This window comes from Ornithorhynchus anatinus, chromosome 1, assembly GCF_004115215.2.
Source record: "Ornithorhynchus anatinus isolate Pmale09 chromosome 1, mOrnAna1.pri.v4, whole genome shotgun sequence".
Classification (NCBI taxonomy): Eukaryota; Metazoa; Chordata; class Mammalia; order Monotremata; family Ornithorhynchidae; genus Ornithorhynchus; species Ornithorhynchus anatinus.
Window position 1 is genome coordinate 134,478,850 of NC_041728.1, and position 19,814 is coordinate 134,498,663.

The following is a 19,814-nucleotide window of genomic DNA, read 5'->3' on the forward strand; positions in this document are numbered from 1 at the left end:
AACTCGCCCAACTTCCGCTTCCTTATTTGTCCACCTGAATTGGAACACGGGCCATCTTGTCTTTCTTTTCTTAAGTCAAACCAGGGTACTAGTCGCAGGGAATGCGTTAGTTATAGCATTGTGTTTTATTCTCCCAAGTGCTCAGTACAGTGCTCTGCACACAGTAAGCGCTCAATAAGTACGATTGACTGATAGATGCAGCCTTTATTAATAATAGAAAAACAGTGTGGTCTAGTGGATACAGCAAGGGACTGGGAGTCAGAAGGACCTGGGTTCTAATCCCGGATCTGCCGCTTGTCACTTGTCACTTCACTTCTCCGTGACTCGGTGACCTCATCTGTACAATGGGGATTAAGACTGTGAGCCCTATGTGGGATGTGGACTGTGTCCAACCCGATTCGCTCGTATCTATCCCAATAAATGTCATAAAAAAACACCCACTGGATGTAATGCACTATACTAAGCACTAGCGAAATACAAAACCATCAGTGACACAATCAATCCATCAGTGGTATTTATTGAATGCTTACTGTGTACTGAAAACTGTACTAACTGCTTGGGAGAGTACAGTAGAATGGAGTTGGTAGATATGTTCCCTGTCCATGAGGAGTTGTCACTCTAACAGACCGGGCAGAAAAAACATTTACAAGCAGGTGGTGTGAGGCATAGATGGATGATGATGATGATTCATTCATTCAATTATATTTATTGAGCACTTTCATTCATTCAATAGTATTTATTGAGCCCTTACTATGTGCAGAGCACTGTACTAAGTGCTTGGAATGTACAATTCGGCAACAGATAGAAACAATCCCTGCCCAATGATGGGCTCACAGTCTAATCGGGGGAGATGGACAGCAAGGAAAATAGAACAAAATAAAACAATTAGTCTGGCGCAGACATCATCAAGATAAACAGAATAGTAGATATATACACATCATTAATAAAATAGAGTAATAAATAATATATACATATATGCACAGTACTGAGAGGAGGGGAAGGGGGAAGAGCAGAGAGTGGGGAGCGGGGAATGGGGAGGGGAGGAGGAGCAGAGGGGAAGCAGAGGAGGGGCAGAGGGGCAGAGAAGCAGAGTGCAAAGCTCCGTAGTAAGAGCTTGGGAGAGTACAACAACAGACACATTCCTGCCCACAACGAGCTCACAGTTTAGAGGGGGAGAAAAACATTAATATAAATAAATTACTGATTTATAAATAAATATAAATGTGCTGAGGGGATGAGAGGCAGGATGAACAAAGGAGCAAGTAAAAGTGACACAGAAGGGAGTGGGAGAAAAGGAGAAGAGGGCTTAGTCAGGGAAGGCTTCTTGGAGGAGATGCACCTTCAATAAAGTTTCAAAGTTGGGGGAGGGCAATTATCTGTCTGATATGAGATGGGAGGGTGTTCCAGGCCAGAGGTAGGATGTGGGCTAGGGGTCAATGGCGAGATAGATGAGATCGAGATACAATGAGAACGTTAGCATTAGTTGATGATAATGATAATAGTAGTAATAACAAAGATAATAGCATTTAAGCAGTTACTATGGGTCAAGCATTGTACTAAGTGCTGGGGTAGATACAAGATAATCAGGTCAGATACTGTCTCTGTCCTACTTAAAAGTCACAGTCTGAGGGTCACAGTCTAAGTAGGAGGGAGAACAGGCATTGAATCCCTATTTTACAGATGAGGAAACAGAGGCACTTGGAAGTGACTTCCCCAAGGTCACACAGCAGACAAGTGGCAGAGTCGGAATTAGAACTCACGTCCTCTGACTCCCAGTCCCCTGCTCTTTTCACTAGGCTGTGCAAGAGGGAAGTTGGAGAGATAAGGAAGAGAAGCAGTGTGGCTTAGTGGAAAGAGCATGGGCTTGGGAGTCAGAGAGCATGGGTTCTAAACCCAGCTCCGCCGCTTATCAGCTCTGTGACTTTGGGCAAGTCACTTAACTTCTCTGTGCCTCAGTTACCTCATCTGTAAAATGGGGATTAAGACAGTGAGCCCTAAGAGGGACAACCTGATTACCCTGTATATAGCCTCACGCTTAGAACAGTGCCTGGAACACGGTAAGCGCTTAACAAATACCATTATTATTATTATTATTATTATTAACAGGACTGTGTCTGAAAAACCTTCCTCTTGAGGAGAAGAGAGCTCTCCATCTCCCCTCTCTCCCCTATCCAGAAGAACCATTTACCTCCCTATATCTCTCCTACTGCTTCCTCTTCCAAAGCTTCTCTCCGCTCTGAGGAACTAGAAGAGAAGCAGCATGGTCAAGTGGCAAGAGTCCGGGCTTGGAGTCAGAGGTCATGGGTTCTAATCCTGATCTGCCAATAATCAGCTGTGTGAATTAGGCAAGTCACTTCACTTCTCTGTGCCTCAGTTCCCTCAGCCATAAAATGAGGATTAAAACTGTGAGCCCCACGTGGGAAAACCTGATTACCTTGTATCTATCCCAATGCTTAGAACAGTGCTTGGCCCATAAGTGCTTAACAAATATCATTATTATTATTGTAATTATTATCTTGTCTCAGACTTTCTGTACAGCAAGTGTGGGTCGTAAGCATACTTGCTTCAGAAAAATTAAGGAACCCACAGAACCTCTGATAGCAGGTTTGACATAACTTTTTAATTCATTCATTTATCTCTCTTGGTTTGACATGGCTTTTTAATTCATTCATTTCTCTCTCTCTCTTTCTCCCCAGGTTTGCCCAAGTGGAAAGAAGCCAGGTGTGGGAGTCAGAGGACCTGGGTTCTAATCCCACATCTGCCACTTGCCTGCTGTGTGACCTTGTCAGCTGTTTGACCTATTTGAGAAGCAGCATGGCTCAGTGGAAAGAGTACGGGCTTTGGAGTCAGGGCTCATGAGTTCAAATCCCAGCTCTGCCACTTGTCAGCTGTGTGACTGTGGGCAAATCACTTAACTTCTCTGTGCCTCAGTTCCCTCATCTGTAAAATGGGGATTAAGACTGTGAGCCCCACGTGGGACAACCTGATTCCCCTGTGTCTACCCCAGCGCTTAGAACAGTGCTCGGCACATAGTAAGCGCTTAACAAATACCAACATTATTATTATTATAATGATAACGATAGTAATAATTATAGTAATTGTTAAGCACTTACTATGTGCCAGGCACTGTAGTAAGCACTGGGGTGGATATGTTCCCTGTCTCACATGGAGCTCTTCAATCCCCATTTTATAGATGAGGTAACTGAGGCACAGAGAATAGTAATAATAATAATTATTATGGCATTTGTTAAACTCTTACTATGTGCGGGGCACTGTACTAAGCGCTGGGGTGGATACAAGCAAATCATGTTGGACACAGTCCCTGTCCCATGTGGGGCTCACAGTCTCGATCCCTATTTTACAGATGAGGGAACCGAGACCCAGAGAAATGAAGTGACTTGCCCAAGGTCACACAGCTGACAAATGGTGGAGGTGAGATTAGAATCTGTGACCTTCGGACTCCCAGACCCGTGCTCTATCTGTTATGTCATGCTGCTTTTCTTGGGCAAGTCACTTCGCTTCTCTGGGCCTCAGTTTTCTTGCCTGCAAAATGAGGATTCTCCATTGAACTGGGTGACTCATGTGGGAACTGATCAACGTCTATCTACCTCAGTACTTAGTACAGTGCTTGGCACATAGTAAGCACTTAACAAATGCCACTATTATTATTACTTATCTACCTGTCTCTCTTCGGCTGTGCTGTAGGTAGTGGAAAGAGCACGGACTTGGGAGTCAGTGGACCTGAGTTCTAACGTGGCTTAGTGGAAAGAGTCCCATCTTGGGAGTCAGAGGTCGTGGGTTCTAATCCCCTCTCCGCCACTTGTCAGCTTTGTGACTTTGGGCAAGTCACTTCACTTCTCTATGCTTCAATTCCCTCATCCGTAAAATGGGGATTAAGACTGTGAGTCCCATGTGGGACAACCTGATTACCTTTTAACTACTCCAGCGCTTAGAACAGTGCTTGACACATAGTAAGAGCTGAACAAATACCATCATTATCCCTTTCTAGACTGTGAGCCCGTTGTGGGCAGGGATTTTCTCTATTTGTTGCTGAATTGCACTTTCCAAGGGCTTAGTACAGTGTTCTGCACACAGTAAGCACTCAGTAAATACGAATGAGTGAATGAATCTGGGTCCCAGAGTAAGCCACTCTTTTCCTCAGCTCCCTCTCCCCATCACCCCAACTTGCTCCCTTTGCTCTACCCCCCTCCCTGCCCCACAACACTTATGTATGTATGTGTCCAACCTGATTTGCCTGTACCCATCCCAGCGATCAGTACAGTGCTTGGCACAAAGCACTTAAAACATGTTGTTATTATTATTATTATTTGACACTGTCGACCAACCCCTTCTCCTCAACACGTTATCCAGACGTAGCTTCACGGATTCTGTCCTCTCCTGGTTCTCCTCATCTCTCTGGCTGCTCATTCTCGGTCTCCTTCGCGGGCTCCTCCTCTCCGTCCCATCCCCTATCCGTAGGGGTTCCTCAAGGGTCAGTTCTCGGCCCTCTTCTGTTCTCCATCTATACTCACTCCCTTGGTGAACTCATTTGCTCCCACGGCTTCAACTATCATCTCTACACAGATGACACCCAAATCTACATCTCCTCCCCTGTTCTCTCTCCCTTCCTCCAGGCCCGTATAATAATGTTGGTATTTGTTAAGTGCTTACTATGTGCAGAACACTGTTCTAAGCGCTGGGGGAGATACAGGGTAATCAGGTCCCACGGGAGGCTCACAGTTAATCCCCATTTTCCAGATGAGCTAACTGAGGCACAGAGAAGTTAAGTGACTTGCCCACAGTCACACAGCTGACAAGTGGCAGAGCTGGGAGTCAAACCCATGACCTCTGACTCTGAAGCCCAGGCTCTTTCCACTGAGCCACGCTGCTTCCCCAATCTTCCCCGTATCTCTTCCTGCCTCCAGGATGCCTCCGCCTGGATGTCTGCCCGTCACCTAAAACTCGACATGTCCAAGACAGAGCTCCTTATCTTCCCTCCCAAACCCCACCATCTCCCTGACTTTCCTGTCACTGTGGACGGCACTACCATCCTTCCCATCTCACAGGCCCTCAACCTCCAAGTCATCCTTGACTCTGCTCTCTCATTCACCTGGCACAACCAATCCATCACCAAAACCTGCCGGTTTCACCTTCACAACATCGCCAGGATCTGTCCTTTCCTCTCCATCCAAACCGCTACCATGCTGGTACAAGCTCTCCTAATATCCCTACTGGATTATTTCATCAGACTCCTTTCTGATTTCCCAACTTCCTGTCTCTCCCTGCTTCAGTCTATACTTCACTCTGCTGTCTGGATTGCAGTGTGGCTCGGTGGAAAGAGCACGGGCTTTGGAGTCAGGGCTCATGAGTTCGAATCCCAGCTCTGCCACTTGTCGGCTGTGTGACTGTGGGCAAGTCACTTAACTTCTCTGTGCCTCAGTTCCCTCATCTGTAAAATGGGGATTAAGACTGTGAGCCCCACGTGGGACAACCTGATTCCCCTATGTCTACCCCAGCGCTTAGAACAGTACTCGGCACATAGTAAGCGCTTAACAAATACCAACATTAATTAATTAATCTTCCTGCAGAAACGCTCTGCGCATGTCATCCCCTTCCTCAGAAACCTCCAGTGGTTGCCTATTAACCTTCACATGAAGCAAAAACTCCTCATTATTGGCTCTAAAGCTGTCCATCCCCTTGCCCCCTCCTACCTCACCTCCCTTCTCTCCTTCTCCAGCCTAGCCCGCACACTCCGCTCCTCTGCCGCCGCTCACCTCCTCACTGGGCCTCGTTCTCACCTGTCCTGACATCGAGACCCCTGGCCCATGTCCTCCGCTGTCCTGGAATGCGCTCCCTCCTCATTTCTGCCAAACTAGCTCTTTTCCCCCCTTCAAAGCCCTACTGGGAGCTCACCTCCTCCAGGAGGCCTTCCCAAACTGAGCCCTTTTCCTCTTCTCCTTCTCCTCTCCTCATTGCTCCGATTCCCTCCCTCTGCTCCACCACCTTCCCTGTCCCACAGCACTTGTGTATATTTGTTATTCTATTTATTTTATTAATGATATGAATATATCTATAATGCTATTTATTTATTTTGATGCTATTGATGCCTGTTTGTTTTGTTCTGTTTGTGTCTCCCCCTTCTAGACTGTGAACCCGTTATTGGGTACAGATTGTCTCTGTTGCCAAATGGGACCTTCCAAGCACTTAGTACAGTGTTCTGTAAGCACTCAATGAATATGATTGAATGAATAAATGAATGAGTCTGGGGGTGGGCTTGTTGAGGGTATGGCGATAGCTACCCTTACAGGAACCTGTGGGGGCTGGGGGGTCTTCCAGAAAACCCATGGGAAACACAGGGTAGCCTTACATTTGGTGCCTCAGGTGGCTTTAGAGTGCCAGGTAAGGGGAAGGGCAATCAGTGAGTCTACAATGGTATTTATTGAGCACTTAGAATGTGCAGAGCACTGTACTAAGCACTTCAGAGAGTTCAACAGTGTTCTGTGAGCTTGGAAAGCTGGTCTAAGGAGGGCTGCAGTTGAAACAGGGCACCCCAAGGCTATGACCATCTCTCACTTGTTTTTTCTTTTTTTATTTATGGTATCTGTGAAGCATTTACTATGTGCCAAGCACTGTCCTGCGCACAGGGGTAGATAAAGACTAATCTGGTTGGACACAGTCCCTGTCCCACATAGAGCTCGCTGTTCTAAATCCCCATTTAAGGTGAGATAACTGAGACCCAGAAAAGTGAAGTGACTTGCCCAAGATCACACTGCAGTCAAGCGGTGGAGGCAGGATTAGAATAGTAATAATAATAATTTTGGTATTTGTTAAGCGCTTACTATGTACCAGACACTGTAGCAAGCTCTGGGATGGGTGGCTACAAGCACCTCAGATTGGACACAGTCCCTATCCCATGTGGGGTTCACACTGTCAATCTCCATTTTAGAGATCAGGTAACTGAGGCCCAGAGAAGTGAGGTGACTTGCCCAAGGTCACACAGCAGACAAGTGGTAGAGCCAGGATTAGAACCCAGGCCCTTCTGACTCCCAGGCCCCAGCTCTTACCACTAATCGTTCAGTCAGTCAATTGTATTTACTGAGTGCTTGCTGTGTACAGAGCATTGTACTAAGCGCTCACGAGGTCAGCTGGCTTCTAGCTGGGATGAATAATTTGCCACTGGCATCCTGCCTCTCTGTTCATTCATTTATTCAATCGTATTTATTGAGCTCTTACTGTGTGCGGAGCACTGTACTAAGCGCTTGGAAAGTACAATTTGGCAACAGATAGAGACAATCCCTACCCAACAACGGACTCACAGTCTGTTCCAAGGATGCAACTACATCAGCACATCCTAGAGGAAATATCCCAGGGCTGGGAGGCAGAAAAGCCAGGTTCTAGGTCCAGTTCCATCATGGGCCTATTGTGAGACTTTGGGCAAGTCAATTAAATTCTTTGTGCCTCAGTATCCCCCTTGGAAAAATGGGGATAAAAGACAGATATCCCTCCCTCTTAGATTGGGAACCCTAATAATAATAATGACACTAGTACTTGTTAAGCATTTATTATGTGTGCAAACACTGTTGATACAAGGTAGTCTGGTTAGACACAGTGGGGCTCACAGTCTTCATCCCCACTTTCCAGATGAGGTAACCGAGGTCCAGAAAAGTGAAAGCAGCATGGTTTAGTGGCAAGAGCCCTGTTTTAGGAGTCAGAGGACATGGGTTCTAATCCCGACCCTGCCACTTATCAGCTGTGTGACTTTGGGCAAGTCACTTCACTTCTCCGTGCCTCAATGTGACCTCATCTGGAAAATGGGGATTAAGTCTGTGAGCCCCATTTGGGACAACCTGATGACCTTGTGTCTACCCCAGTGTTTAGAACAGTGCTTGGCACACAGTAAGCGCTTAACAAATACCAAAATTATTTTTACTTGCCCTAGGGGTAGAGACGGAATTAGAACCCATGGCCTTCCGATTCCCAGGCCCAAGCTCGATCCACCAGGCCAGGCGACTTCTCTGCTTTTCTAACTTGACCTCCGAGAATGTCTTTTCTCTGTCTGAGAAAGTGATGGATGCACTAAATGAATAAATAAAGACGGGATTTGTTAAGTGGTTATTATGTGCCAAGCACTGTTCTAAGCACTAGGGTAGATACAAGGTAATCAAGTTGTCTCACACGGGGCTCACAGTCTCAGTCCAATGCCAAGCACCATTTTAAGCACTGGGGTAGATACAAGTTAATCAGATTGGACATAGTCCCTGTTCCACATGGGGCTCACGGTCTCAATCCTCATTTTACAGATGAGGGAACTGAGGCCCAGAGAAGTGAAGCGACTTGCCCAAGGTCACACAGCTGATGAGTGGCGGAGCCGAAATTAGAACCCACGTCCTCTGACTCCCAAGCCCGGGCTCTTGCCCCTAGCCCTGCTGCTTGTCCCTGGCGGTCCCCTGAAGTCGGGGGGTCTGAGCCCGGACCAGCTGCTCTGGACCTAATGAGCACAATGGAAACTTGACCTGCCTTTGAACAAAGAGAGGGGATCTTTGCTATGGAAACCCAAGCTTGACATCAGCAGTAAACACTGCGTTCCAAAGCAGCACTCCCTCTTCACTCTGCCCTTTGGAAAGTGCCTTTCTAGGGCTCCCTGAGGCAATGGAAGCTGAGAAGCAGCTTGGCTTAGTGGAAAAAAGCCGGGGCTTGGGAATCAGAGGACGTGGGTTCTAATTCTGGCTCCGCCACTCGTCTGCTGTGTGACCTTGGGGAAGCCACTTCGTTTCTCTGGGCCTCAGTTCCCTCGTCCTTAAATGGGGATTAAAACTGGGAACTCCATGTGGGACAACATGATTACCTCGTAGCTACCCCAGTGCTTAGAACAGTGCTTGGCACAGAGTAAGCGCTAAACGAATACCGTCATCATCATCCAAGTTGTCAGGCCCTCTGGGTTGTACGGATTTCCTGCCTCCTTGCTGCCCTCCTCTTCAGACCGTCTGCTCCATTTATTTTTTTTAAATAATAATGATATTTGTTAAATGCTTACTATTCATTTAATCGTGCTTACTATGTGCCAGGCACTGTACTAAGCACGGGGGTGGTTACAAGCACAACGAGTTGGAACAGTCCCTGTCCCACGTGGGGCTCACGGTCTCAATCCCCATTTTACCGATGAGGTAACTGAGGCACAGAGAAGTAAAGTAGTTTGTCCAAGTTCACACAGCAGACGAGTGGCAGAGCAGGATTAGAACCCAGGTCTTTCTGACTCCCCGGCCCATGCTCTATCCACTACGCCATGCTTTTTATGGTACTTTTTAAGTGCTTATCATTTGCCAGGCACTGTACTAAGTGCTGGGGTAGATACGAGCTAATCAGATTGGACACATTCTGCTTCCAGTGTGGGGTCACAGTCATAATCACCACTCTACAGATGAGGGAACTGAGGCTCAGAGAAGTGAAGTTACCCAAGGTCACACAGCAGTTGCGGCGTACTCTCTCAAGAGTTTAGTACAGTTCCCCTGCAAACGGTAAGTGCTTAATGATGGACTGACTGACAAGTGGTGGAGCTGGGATTAGAACTCAGGTCCTTTTGGACTCTCAGGTCCCTTCTGTATAATAATGATCAAGATGGTATTTGTTAAGTGCTTACTATGTGCCAAGCACTGTTCTAAGCACTGGAGCACTGTTCTAAGCTCTATCCACTAGGTCATACTGCTTCTCTGTCACAGCTGCTTGCTTCTTGGCTTCCGCCAAGATCCTCTGATGGCTCTTTTTTTTTTAAATGGTATTAGTTGAGCATTTACAAAGTATGAAACGCTGTTTTAAGTACTGGGATAGATACAAGTTATTTAGCTTAGACACAGCCCCTGTCCACATAAGGATTCACAGTCTAAGTAGGATGAATTTGGATTTAATCTTCATTATACAGAAAAGGAAACTGAAGCACATGAAAAGTTAAGTGACTTGCCCAAGGTCACACAGCAGGCAAGTGTGACAAGCAGCATGGCCTAATAGAAAGAGCACAGGCCTGGGAGTCAGAGAACCTGCCTTCTAATCCCACCACTTGTCTGCTGTGTGACCCTGGGCAAGTCACTTTACTTCTCTGAGCCTCAGTTCCCTCATCTGTAAAATGGGGGTTCAATACCTGTTCTCCCTCGCACTTACAATGGGACCCCAAGTAATGATGATAATAATTATAGCATTTATTAAGTGCTTCCTAGGTGCCAAGCACTGTTCTAAACATTAATGTAGATATAAACTAATCAGTTTGGATAGAATCTCTGTCCTACATGGGGCTCATTCATTCATTCATTTAGTTGTATTTATTGAGTGCTTACTATGTGCAGAGCACTACTAAGTGCTTGGAATGTACAATGCGGCAACAGAGAGAGAGAGACAATCCCTACCCAACAACGGGCTCACAGTTTGGAAGCGGGGAAGACAGACAACAAAACAAGTAGACAGACATCAATAGCATCAAAATAAATAGAATTATAGATATATACATACAATTATAAATATATATATATATATATAATCTGCTCATAATGTGTGTGGGTGTGTGTGGTATTTGTTAAGCGCTATGTGCCAGACATTGTACGTAGAACTGGGATAGAGACAAGCTAATTAGGTTGGACACAGTCCATGTCCAACATGGGGCTCACATTCTGAATCCCCATTTAACAGAAGAGGGAACTGAGGCCCAGAGATGTGAAGCGACCTACCCAAGGTCACCCAGCAGACAAGTGGCAAAGCAATGTACATTCCAAGTGCTTAGTACAGTGCTCTGCACATAGTAAGTGCTCAATAAATACTACTGAATGATTGAATTAGGATTGGAGCCCAAGTCCTTCTGACTCTCAGACCGTGCTCTATCCACTAGGCCACACTGCTGCTCACCTAATGATTTTCTATCTACCCCAGCACTTAATTCAGTGTTTGGCACATAGTAAGTGCTTAACAGATACCATTATTATTATCCTTAATGGTGGAACCAGGATTAGAACCCAGGTCCTCTGACTCCCTGGCCCAGACTCTTTCGACTGCTCGCGGTTAGCAGCGTGGCTCAGTGGAAAGAGCCCGGGCTTGGGAGTCAGAGGCCGTGGGTTTGAATCCCAGCTCTGCCACTTGTCAGCTGTGTGACTGTGGGCAAGTCACTTAACTTCCCTGTGCTTCAGGTACCTCATCTGTAAAATGGGGATTAAGACTGTGAGCCTCAAGTGGGACAACCTGATGACCTTGCATCCTCCCCAGGGCTTAGAAGACTAATAGAACTGCAAAGCACATAGTAAGGGCTTAACAAATACCAACATTATTATTATTATTATTATTTTCTTAATTTACCGTCATTGGCTCAGCTCGTCTGTACTTTCTAAGTGCTTTGAGCTGTTCAGCAGGAAAGCCCTAAATAAATACGGAGCCCTAAATAAATATGAGGAATTATTGCTATTGCTACCCAGGACAATTACTGGCACCTGCTTGCTTCCTCAACCTGGCTCTCTGCCATCTCAGCTGCTCATGTCACAAAGAAAAGGTCCTTGACCCCTTCCCCAACCAATCCCTTCACTCAATTTCTTTAACCTTTTCTTTAGCCCTGGAAGATTGTCATGGTCAATCAGTCGGTCAGTTGTACTTACTGAGCGCTTACTGTGTTCAGAGCACTGTATTAAGTGCTTGGGAGAGCACAATATAACAATAAACAGACACATTCCCTGCCCACACTGACCTTACATTCTAGAGGGGGAGACAGCTGTCACCGATTTGTACATTCCAAGTGCTTAGTACAGTGCTCTGCACAGAGTAAGCGCTCAATAAATACTATGGAATGAATTAATATAAAGAAATAAATTACAGATGTGGATATATGTGCTGTGGGGCTGGGAGGGGAGATTCATTCAATAATAATAATAATAATGCTTATTTGTTAAGCGCTTACTATGTGCCAAGCACTGTTCTAAATGCTGGGGTAGATACAAGGTAATCAGATTAACCCACGTGGGGCTCACAGTTTAATCCCCAGTTTACAGATGAGGTAATAGGCACAGAGAAGTTAAGTAAATTGCCTGAAGACACACAGCTAAGTGTTGTAGCTGGAATTAGAAGCCCCGTCCTCTGACTCCCAAGCCTGTGCTCTTTCCACTAAGCCACATCGTGTTTATTGAGAGCTTACTGTGTGTAAAGCACTAGACTAAACACTCGGGAGAGTACAACATAATGAATAAAGGGAGCGAGTCAGGGTGACCCAGAAGGGAGTGGGGTAAGGCGAGGAAAGGAGGTTTGAGTCAGGGAAGGCCTCATGGAGGAGAAACAAGCTATTCTGAGAGACTGGATTCATAATAATAATGCTGGTTAATTTTAAGCGCTTACTATGAGCCAAGCACTGTTCTAAGCGCTGGGGTAGATACAAGGTCATCAGGTTGTCCCACATGAGGCTCGCAGTCTTAATCCCCATTTTACAGGTGAGGTAACTGAGGCCCAGAGAAGTTAAGTGACTTGCCCAAAGTCTCACAGCTGACAAGTGGCAGAGCTGGGATTAGAACCTACAACTTCTGACTCCCAAGCCCCGGGCTCGTTGCACTAGGCCACACTGCGTCTCTAAGGCAATTATGATAATTATTAAGCACGTACTCTTTGTCAAGCACTGTTCTGAGTGCTGGAGTAGATGCATGATAATCAGGTCAGACAGAGTCCCTGTCTCGCATGGGGATCACATTCTAAATAGGCGGGAGGACAGATATTAAATTTACATTTTAGACTTGAAACTGAGGCACAGCAAAGTTAATAATAATGGTGGTATGTGTTAAGCGCTTACTATGTGCAGAACACTGTTCTAAGCGCTGGGGTAGATACAGGGTAATCAGGTTGTCCCACGTGAGGCTCACAGTTAATCCCCATTTTACAGATGAGATAACTGTGAGATACAGATGAGGCACAGAGAAGGTAAGTGAATTGCCCCCAGTCACACAGCTGACAAGTGGCAGAGCCGGGAGTCGAACCCATGACCTCTGCCTCCGAAGCCCAGGCTCTTTCCACTGAGCCGAGTTAAGCGACTTGCCCAAGGTGGCAAAGGAAGCAAGTGGCAGGGGCAGGATTAAAATCCAGGACCTTTGACCGCACTCCCCACCCCTAAGCCCGTGTTTTTTTCCAGTAGGCCACGCTACTGTCTCAACACATTATTCCCTGGTGGAAAGAGTATGGGCCTGGGTGTTGGAAAAGCTGGATTTCCCCCTCTAGACTGTAAACTCATTGTGGGCAGGGAGCGTGTCTATCAAGTCTGTTCTATTATACTCTCCTAAGCACTTAGGACAGTGGTCTACACACAGCGCGTGCTCAATAAATAGCGTCGATTGATTAATCCCAGCTCCACCGGGTGCTTGCTGCGTGACCTTGGGCAAGTCACTTCACCTGTCTTCCCTTCCCCCGGACTGTGAGCCCCAGGCGGGACGTGGACTGTGTCTGATCTGATTTTCTTATACTTACCCTAGTGCTCAGTCAGAGGCCCGTCCATTCCATTCCTAGCTTGGGCAGCGGCTAGCGAGCGGCAGGCCATCTGCTACAAGTCAAGACTCCCCCGTGCTGGGCAGCAGCGGCACGGGAGAGAGTCGAGGGCGGAGACTCAAACTGCGCGGAAGGAGGCGACGGTAAATCACTTCTGCATTTTGACCAAGAAAACCGTACGGATCCACTCTCAGAATAATAATAATGTTGGTATTTGTTAAGCGCTTACTATGTGCCGAGCACTGTTCTAAGCGCTGGGATAGACACAGGGGAATCAGGTTGTCCCACGCGGGGCTCACAGTCTTCATCCCTATTTTACAGATGAGGTAACTGAGGCACAGAGAAGCGAAGTGACTTGCCCACAGTCAGCTGACAAGTGGCAGAGCCGGGATTTGAACCCATGACCTCTGACTCCAAAGCCCGTGCTCTTTCCACTGAGCTACGAACGGTCGCAGATGGAAAGTGGGGCGTTCTGGGAGAGATGTGTCCACGGCGTCGCTACGGGTCGGAAACGACTCAACGCACAATAATAATAATGTTGGTATTTGTTAAGCGCTTACTATGTGCAGAGCACTGTTCTAAGCACTGGGTAATCAGGTTGTCCCACGTGAGGCTCACAGTTAATCCCCATTTTACAGATGAGGTCACTGAGGCCCAGAGAAGTTAAGTGACTTGCCCAGAGTCACACAGTTGACAAGTGGCAGAGCGGGGATTCCAACCCATGACCTCTGACTCCCAATCCTGGGCTCTTTCCACTGAGCCACGCCGCTTGTCCAAAGACAAGTGCTTACTACAGCGCTTTACACCTTTCATTCATTCATTCAATAGTATTTATTGAGCACTTACTATGTGCAGAGCACTGTACTAAGCGCTTGAAATGTAAAATTCGGCAACAGATAGAGACAATCCCTGCCCATTGACGGGCTTACAGTCTTATCGGGGGAGACAGACAAAAACAATAGCAATAAATAGAATCAAGGGGATGTACACCTCATTAACAAAATAAATAGGGTAATAAAAATATATACAAATGAGCAAAATGAGCACAGTGCTGAGGGGAGGGGAAGGAAGAGGGGGAGGAGCAGAGGGAAAGGGGGGAAAGGGGGCTTAGCTGAGGGGAGGTGGGGGGGGCAGAGAAGGAGCAGAGGGAGCAGGGGGAAAAGGGGAAGCTCAGTGGGGGAAGGCCTCTTGGAGGAGGTGAGCTCTCAGTAGGGCTTTGAAGAGGGGAAGAGAGTTAGTTTGGCGGAGGTGAGGAGGGAGGGCGTTCCGGGACCGTGGGAGGACGTGGCCCAGGGGTCGACGGCAGGATAGGCGAGAACGGGGGACGGTGAGGAGGTGAGCGGCAGAGGAGCAAGTGCTTAACAAATGTCACAGTTATCATCCCTCATGGGGTCAGCCATTTTACTTTGGGTCCCTGGAGGGGAAGTATGGCTTCACATCTCTGGTGTCTGTGGTTCTGGGGAATGCTGAACTCCCCTTGCTGGCTATTCTCTTCCCTTCCTAATGACCCAGTCAACTCTACAAGGTTGGGGCAGGGGACTTATTTACCAGTCTGGCCTCAAAGGAACAATTAAGAGTCCAGCCTTGGAGTCGGCAAGTGGAGAAGGGAGGGAGAGATGGAAAGAGGAGAGAGGAAGGAGGAGAAAGAGAAAACACCCTGCTTAAAACCCTTCCTGGGGGAAGAAAGCTGGCGTGGTCTAGGGGGTAGAGGACAGATCTGGGAGTTAGAAGGCCCTGGGTTCTAATCCCGGCTCTGCCACGTGCCTGTTGTGTGAACTCGGGCAAGTCACTCAACTTCTCTGTCCCTCGGTTACCTCATCTGTGATGATGATGATGATGATGTCACTTGTTAAGTGCTTACTATGTGCCATGCACTCTTCTAAGCACTGGGGTAGATACAAGGTAATCAGGTTGCACAGATGAAGGAACTAAGGCACAGAGAAGGTAAATGACTTGCCCCAAGTCACACAGCTGACAAGTGGCAGAACTGGGATTAGAAGCCATGACCTCTGACTCCCAAGTCCATGCTCTTTCCACTAAACCATGCCGCTTCTCTGTAAAATGAAGATTAAGACTATGAGTCCCATAGTGGACAGGGACTCTGTCCAATCTGACAAACTTGTGCTTACTCCAGGGCTTAGTACAGTGCCTGGCACATAGTCAGCACATAAATTCCACAATTTTTATTATTATTATTAGTGGGTAGAGGACAGGTTTGGGAATCAGAAGGATCTAGGTTCTAATCCCTGCTGTGCCACAAACCTGCTGCGTGACTTTGGCCAAGTCACTTCACTTCTCTATGCCTCAGTTCCCACATCTGCATAATGGGAATTCAAGACCTGTTCTCCCTCCCACATGGGGTTTGCAGTCTAAGTACGATGGAGAACGGGAATTTAATCCCCATTTTGCAGACGAAGGAACCGAGACACAGAGAAGTCAAATAGCTTGCCCATAGTCACACAGCAGATATGTGGCAGGGCTAGGATTAGAACCCAGATTTTCTGACTCCCAGGTCCATGCTCCATTCATTCATTCAATAGTCTTTATTGAGCGCTTACTATGTGCAGAACACTGTTCTAAGCGGTTGGAATATACAAATCGGTAACAGAGACTGTCCCTGCCCTTTGACGGGCTTACAGTCTAATCGGGGGGACTCTATCCATTAGACCATGCTGCTTCTAGGTCCCATGGAGTCCGCCCTAATAATCCAGCACTTAGAGCAGTGCTTGGCTCATTGTCGTCTGTCCCGCCATCGACCCCTGACCCATGTCCTACCGCGGCCTGGAATGCCTTCCCTCCTCACATCCACCAAACTAACTCTCTTCCCCTCTTCAAAGCCCTACTGAGAGCTCACCTCCTCCAGGAGGCCTCCCAGACTGAGCCCTCCCGTTCCCTCTACTCCTCCTCCCCTTCCCATTCCCCCTACTCTCTCCCTCTGTGGGGAACCCTTCCCCATCCCACAGCACTTGTGCGTATTTGAATATATTATTTATTACTCTATTTTGTTAATGATGTGTCTATATCTATGATTCTATTTATCTTGATGGCATTGATGCCTGACTCCTTGTTTTGTTGCCTGTCTCCCCCATTTAGACTGTGAGCCCATTGTGGGGCAGGGATTGTCTCTCTCTGTTGCCGAACTGTACATTCCAAGCACTTAGTACAGTGCTCTGCACCTAGTAAGCGCTCAATAAATACGATTGAATGAATGAATAGTAAGCGCTTAACAAATACCATCATCATCAACACAGAAAGCTGATCACTGGAGTCTCTGGGACAAATCTAGTTCAATCCTTCAAAGTTCAGGCAAGTGCACCAAAATGAGCCAAGCTGGCCCAGAAAGGTCAGTGATCCATTCTGTCAACTCTACACCAACATTCTTTTTGATTACTCGAGCCAGTGTGTGTTCAGATCGCCGGCAAGTCGCTAAGCAGAGGTTCAGCTAACTGGCTTTCAGCTATAAACTGAACGCCTTCAGCAGTCTTTCTCCTTTTCCAGAATCAACTGCCCTTCCCCTAGGAAACTTGGTTGTTTCCAGTGCTGCTGAAAATCAATTTTTACCTCCAGAAATCAGCTGCTCAGGGTCTGTCCCTTCTCAGTTCCTGCTATAAGCATTTCTTCCCTGACCTCCTTAATGACAATAATGACTATGGTATTTGTTAAGCACTATGTGCCAAACAATGTACTAAAAACTGAGGTAGATAATAATAATAATGATGATTATGGTATTTGTTAAGCACTTACTCCGTGCAAGGCACTGTACTAAGCACTGGGGTGGATACAAGCAAATCGGGCTGGACACAGTCCCTGTTCCACATGGGGCTCAGTCTCAATTCCCATTTTCCAGATGAGGTCACTGAGGCACAGAGAAGTGAAGTGACTTGCCCAAGCTCCCACAGCAGACAAGTGGCAGAGTTGAGATTAGAACCCAGGACTTCTGACTCCCAGGCCCCAGCTCTATTCAATAGGCCATGCTGCATCCGAAAATACTCAACTGAAAGCTCCTCTAGACTGAAAGCTCATCATGGGCAGGGAACGTGTCTGTTTATTTATTGTTATATTGTACTGTCCCAAGGGCTTTAAAGTGTTTTGCAAGAAGTACACGCTCAATAAATGCGATTGAATTAATGGTTTCTTGAACACTTATTGCGTGCAGAGACCTGTACTAAATACTTGGGAGAGTACAATTGAGCAGACAGGCATAATGATAATAGAAATAATAACGATATTTGTTAACTGCTTAATATGTGCAAAGCACTGTTCTAAGTGCTGGGGAAAATACAAGATTAATCAAATCAGACACACGGGGCTCACAGTCTAGACACTGCTTAGTGATTAGAACAGTGCTCAATGTTTAGAACAGTGCTTGGCACAAAGTAAGTGCTTAAATACCACAATTATTAAATAGGACATGTTCCCTGCCCTAATAATAACAATAATAATAATAGACTCTCTGCCCCTCTAGACTGTAAACTTGTTGTGGGCAGGAAATGTGTCTTTTATATTGTTGTGTTGTACTTTCCCAAGACCTTAGTACAGTGCTCTGCATACGGTAAGTACTCAATAAATACCATGGATTGATTAATTGATTGCCCTCAAGGAGCCTTCAATCTACTGGAGGAGGCAGACATTCATTCATTCAATAGTATTTATTGAGCGCTTACTATGTGCAGAGCACTGTACTAAGCACTTGGAATGTACAATTTGGCAACAGATAGAGAAAATCCCTGCCCACTGTACATTTCAGAGAGGGGAAGGAGCAGTTGCACCTAAGAGCTTTGAGGGTCAGGGTGGGGTGAGTAGCAAAGTACAGACCCAAGTACTTAGGTGACACAGGAGGGAGGGAGCATGGTGTAGAGGATAGAGACCGGGCCTGGGAGTCAGAAGGTCATGGGTTCTAATCCCAGCTCTGCCAAGTGTCCGCTGTGTGACCCTGAGCAAGTCACTTCACTTCTCTGGGCCTCAGTTACCTCCTCTGTAAAATGGAGATTAAGATCATGAGCCCCACATGGGGCGAGGGACTGTATCCAACCTGATTTGCTTGTATTTACACCAGTGTTTAGGACAGTGCCAGCCACAGAGTAAACGCTTAACAAGCACCATCATTATTAGCATTATTTTTAGGGAGAGGAGAAGTTAGTCAGGGGAGGCTTCCTGGAGGAGATGTGATTTTTCAGAGGGCTTTCAGGATGGGAGAGTGATGGGGGAGGAGGTTCCAGGCCGGAGGGAGGATGAGAGCAAGAGGTCAACAGTAAAAGAGAGGAGATGGAGGTACAGTAAGTAGGTTGGTGGGCTGGGCTGTAATGATAATAATAATTCATAAATAATGATGGTATTTGTTAAGCTCATATTATGTGCCAGGCACTGTACTAAGCGCTGGGCAATGCCCTCCCTCCTCACATCCACCAAACTAACTCTTTCCCTCTTCAAAGCCCTACTGAGGGCTCACCTCCTCCAGGAGGCCTTCCCAGACTCAGCCCTCCCTTTCCCTCTGACCCATTTCCCCTCCCCATTCCCCCTACTCCCTCTCTCTGCTCTTCCCCCTTCCCCTCCCCACAGCCCTTGTGCATATTTGTGTATATTATCTATTACTCTATTCATTTTGTTAATGATGTGTCTATATCTATGATTCTAGTTATCTTGATGGTACTGATGCCAACTACTTGTTTTGTTGCCTGTCTCCCCCATTTAGACTGTGAGCCGGTTGTTGGGCAGGGATGGTCTCTATCTGTTGCCGAATTGTATAATCCAAGCGCTTAGTACAGTGCTCTACACACAGTAAGCGCTAAATAAAGACGACTGAGTGAATACAAACAACTCGGGTTGGGCACAGTCCCTTTCCCATGTGGGGCTCACAGTCTCAATCCCCGTTTTATAGATGAGGTGACTGAGGTACGGAGAAGTGAAGTGATTTGCCCAAGGTCACACAGAAGACAAGTGGGGGAGCAGGGATTAGAACTCATGACCTTCTGACTCCCAGGCCTGTGCTTTATCGGCTCTGCCATGTAGGAGTCGGTCTGAGCCTTCGCACAGCAGGGAATGTGGACCCCTTTGATTTTGGGGGAACTGAAGGGTGGGTTTCCTCTACATTCTTCTCTTCTTGATCTGAAAGAGTAGGGAATGCTCTCAGGTTTGTAAAACCTCCTCCTTTCCTCTCCTGAAGGCTTCCCAAAGAGTCTCTCACACCGGTGATGGGAGACGCGCCTTGGGCCCCTGTCAGCTAATAATAATAATAATGTTGGTATTTGTTAAGCGTTTACTATGTGCAGAGCACTGTTCTAAGCGCTGGGGTAGACACAGGGGAATCAGGTTGTCCCCCGTGGGGCTCA